At 37.2% G+C, this 5,000-nt stretch overlaps 1 protein-coding gene across 1 annotated transcript in view; it reads right to left on the reverse strand.

The window, feature by feature from the left end:
• LOC147032159 (NTPase KAP family P-loop domain-containing protein 1-like) overlaps positions 1 to 5,000 on the reverse strand; it is a 24,094-nt gene that overhangs the window by 5,862 nt on the left and 13,232 nt on the right. The gene's annotated exons all lie outside the window — the stretch shown is intronic.

Here is a 5,000-nt window from a genome sequence, read left to right on the forward strand (position 1 = left end):
TCATGTTTGTTCTTTCCCTTGATGTTTGTCCCACTGTCAGATCTACCATCCTCTTCCACGAGACTCACTTATTATTTTTAGCATGGTATAAGCACTGTGAAACATCATTGAGAGTTTGTTCTATTTGCTCTGATACATACTTGCACCACCACCTGTGTGTTTGCATGTTCACTTATGAAAGTGAAAACGCATGACATCACATATGCATTTCAACCAATTGTGGAGAAGACATGCCTGAATCCACAGAAATTACTGGAAAATTTACTCAATTTAATTCACTGCTTCATGGGGTGATATATATTTGATCAGTAGGTACAAATTCCTGTTCTTGCAAATAAATAAACTCCATGACACTTGTCTGCCCATTGGTGTTTACATTGGTAACCTTTACAATTTGAACCGTAACAATGCCACTCATGATGGAAAGTAGTTGTATTGCTGCTCGTTTAGGTCTGCTCAAGTGAACTAGCAAGGCCAAAGTTGCTGCTTTGAGGGAAACATAATTGGAGTAGAAGTTTATTTAATGCCACTTGAATGATAGTAAAATTCACGTGTCATTACAGGTTTACAGTGAATACCTGATAGGATCACTTAGTTTTGAACAGTTGGACTTGGATCCCATGTATATGTGGGTCGATTAAATTAGTGCATGACATAAACAGAAAAATAACATCATGTACTTGTTATAGTTCCGTTCAAAGGGACATCTAATCGAAAACAATTATTAATAATTCTGCAAGCAAACAAATATTTTCACTTATGTTGGTAATTAGCATCACACTCACTCCGAAAAACACTGAAGGGAATAGTGTGTGTGTGTGTGTGTGTGTGTGTGTGTGTGTGTGTGTGTGTGTGTGTGTGTGTGTGTGTGTGTGTGTGTGTGTGTGTGTGTGTGTGTGTGTGTGTGTGTGTGTGTGTGTGTGTTAAATGCTTTAAAGACTACCATGAAAAGGTGAGGTTTTATTCTGGGATTAAAAAATTCTGGATCTTTGATAATTCCAAACCTGTAATCGACAGTATCCACAACATTAATAACAAGAATAAGACTAAATGTTTATCAACTTATGATTTTTCCACATTATACACAAACATTCCACATGACAAACTCGTAACCGCATTCGACAGAGCAGAAGACAAAGCATTTGCAGGAGGTAATAAAGTATACATAAGAGTTTATCAAGAAAGAGCAAACTGGTCTGTAAAGGCAAATCAATATTCATGTAGTTATTTAAAAAAAAAAAAAACTTCAGCAAAGTATTCCATTTCTCCAAAACAACAGTTTCTTGACATTTGGCAACAAGATACTCTAGCAAACAGTGGGGATGCCCATGGATTTAGATCTGGCCCCTTTCTTTGTAAACTTATTCCTGCACCTGTACGAGTCTGGTTGGGTCCAGAACACGTGCAGGAATTAAGTAACAACTGCACACGAAGGTGTGGAAATATCTTTACACTCCTTGATGATTTACGAGCAATTAATGATGGCTTTGTGTTTGATCAGCTTCATGATGATATATATATATATATATATATATATATATATATATATATATATATATATATATATATATATATATATATATATATATATATATATATATATATATATATATATATCTAAAATAACTCGAATTAAAAAAGGAAAACCAAACTCACACTTTAGTGTCTTTTTTGGAACTGCAAATCGATATCAATAATAATAAATTTCACACCAAATTATTTGATAAACGAGATGCTTTTCCATTTCACATTGTACGAATGCCTTTCTTAAACAACAATATTCCTAATAAGTTATTCTGTGGTATTGTTGTAGGTGAAATAATTAGGACAGTGAGAACAACCACACACAACACTAAACTTGTCAATAGATTAAAACAACTAATCATACATTTAGTAACTCAGGGAGTTTATTTAAGATCATAAAACGACACCAAATATAACTCATGGAATACAATAGAAATCGTAATAATATTATTCATGAAACATTTATATAAATATGTTTAAAAAAAAAAACACCTTCCGTGGTTGCTTCGGGGACACGGTGCAGCATGGACAAAAGCCATTACAAATGACATTTCCAGTATTGTATTTGAATAACAGATTGATTCAGCGATAAGTGTGCTGGACATGCTAGGTAGTGAACATGTTATCTTTAAGGTAATGTGTGCATGAATTTAGGTATGTTTGCATTGATCAGTAAGTACAAATTCCTGTTCTTGCAAATAAATAAACTCCATGACACTTGTATCTTATGACATAATCTTGTATATTATTTACACTTGTATATTATGACACATGACATAATCCATAATATAATGGATTATGCCTGGTGTTGGCTTAATGGTTTGGGTGGTGGGCTTGGGATCCTCGGATCCTGAGTTCAAAACTCCCTTTGCTGTTGAACTAATACCAGGGGGGGTTGACTCTGCCTGTCATCCTTCTGAGGTCGGCAAAATGAGTGCCAGCTTGCTGGTATCCTGTGTCAGAGTGATGACCTGTCCAGGATTGTGTCCAACAGCCAAGGAGACTGCTGAGGCAGCACCAACGCTCTGCACAGAGTATGGTCCCAATGGATGGATGGATGTAATGGATTGTGTGATGAGAGTGATGAATATGTGATGATATATAAAATCCTCTCGGAAGAAAAGTTTGAATGGTGACATTGCTTTGCTGGGTTCATGACTGTCTGGAAACATTTGAGGTTGTGCATCTATTTATGTAGTTCAGCTACTGATGTGGACCACTATTTGGAAAGGTTCTGGGCTGAAAGGATGAAAACCTTGAGGAAGAACGGTGTCCAGCTGATGATCCAAGCAGTCGAGAAATCAGTCAATACGCGACTTTTGAAATAATGTAATCCGCCACAGAATGCTCGGTTCACACTACTCAGAAACCCCAGGAAACTTGCGTGTTTAGGGTGAAAGAAAGTATATCGTGTGTCCAGGATAAGGATCGTTACCTGAAATGGCTCACAAAACTCTAAAATAAATCAAAATAAGGTCTTCACCTACTCTTCGCTAAGGACACTGTGGGATCTTTAACATCCACCAACCAATGCCGCCAGGCTGGACACCCTTTTTAACATCCATCCAAGGGATGTGTACATAAAAAAAATTGTGTGCAGAAATCATCAAATAAAGTTACTAAACTGTGTTGCAGTGTGTAAAAAAATAAAAAAAAATAAAAAGTGAGATTTTTATGACAAAGCACTTCTCTATGTGCAACATTTTTGGTTTTGTTGGATGGCAAATTGGAATGACTCTTCAGTGTGCTGTTTTGTAATGGCTGGAATCATCACCATTTTGTGTGATCCTGTAATTGTTGCCTGCAGTAGTCGTTTGTTGATGTTACATGCAAAAACATTCATTTATTATCTAAATCGTTTATTCCTATATTTGGGAGAGGGAATTTGACAACCAATCCCGAAGCACAAATAACCTGGCATATGTATATGAAGCAATGACAATGAGGGCTAAAAGCGAAATCTTCATTTATTATACAAATTGTTCATCCCTTTCATTGGGCGGTGTAGACTTGTAACAGTCTGCTACCTCAATCGATAAATACAAATAACTCGGGTTATGTACATGAAGCAAAAACATGCTGACTGCTTATGTGCATTATAGACCTGAGTGCAAGAAGTACTTTAGTCACAAAATAACACTTTTGAGATATTGAGGATCAAAGTTTTCAAACCATGCTGAAGATACTTTTTTTTAAAACGTGGCATATACTATGGAGTCTGTTGCTGGTTCCAGGGTCTATACAGAGCAGACAAACCCTTTTTTGTGGAAAAATAATCCTTTATTATGAAGAAAACGAGAAAATTACTTTTGGACTTAAGTACTTTTTGTGGCTAAATACCTGGACTTGGGTACTTTTTGAGACAAAATGTCTGGACTTGGGTACTTTTAACACACAAAGCCCTTTATTGCTTATTTTCGATTGCCAGTCATTTTTACTACATCTCATGAGGCTGTACAGTGTACATACATCCAATACATGGGGAATCTGGGTCAGCACATCATTGCACTGCACATGCACAGTTTTATGAGGGCTCAAAAGCTGATGACGAATGTAGTGCCTTTTTCAGTACCAGCAAAGTATAATGCATAGGAAACTTCATACCTGATGCTTTGGCATCCTTCATTCTCTTTCTATCCCAGTCTCCAGGATTTCTTTTACGTTGTTTGCCCCTGTCATGCCTGTTACCAGGGTTATCTTCATTCACACCATACTGTCCAGCCTCCATGGTCGATATTTTCACAGCTTGTCACGTGACACATACGAGCATTTTCATTGGACAGTCATGGACTTTGGAACTTCTTGCTCAAACATTATGGACTTGGGTATTCCTTGCACTACATTTTAGTGAATTCAACAATGACCATATACCAATATACAGGACTTGAGGACTTATTTTCGGATTTTTTTGGTATCAAATGATGCTCTGGCCATTATAGATTATCGTAATGGTGCCAGCTCATTTTTTTCAAAAATGTGACTTAAGTACTTCTTACACCCAGGTCTTCTTTTGTAATACATTGTGCTTGTACAGCTTAGATAGATTACAATTTTTCAGTGGGCTGGGGGTGTGTTCAGTTCCCAAGTTTCTTGTAGAGCGCTCACCAAGTGGCTTAAGCACTCAAGCAAACACTCCATTCAAAACTGTTCATAAGGAACGCCTGGCTTGGCAAGTGCTTGGTAACTGAACACACCCCTGTATTGCAATGCTGGGAATGAGCACGGTTTTATGTGATTCTGAAATTGTTGCCTGGGGTTTGTTCCATTACTAATAAGCTTGCTATCGCTTGCTAAGCCAGCTGTTCCTTGTCAACCGTTTTGATGGAGTGCTTGCCTGAGTGCTTTAGCTGCTTGGCAATGGAACACACCCCTGCAGAACCCATTCATTAATGGCGACACTTCTGTATTTTCACACTACTCAGCCTTGACAACTCTGGCAAATTACGTACAACAACAATCATTTATTTTAGTTACGA

Source organism: Eptatretus burgeri, chromosome 2, assembly GCF_056783735.1.
Source record: "Eptatretus burgeri isolate ZD-2024b chromosome 2, Ebu_testis_v1, whole genome shotgun sequence".
NCBI classification, from domain to species: Eukaryota; Metazoa; Chordata; class Myxini; order Myxiniformes; family Myxinidae; genus Eptatretus; species Eptatretus burgeri.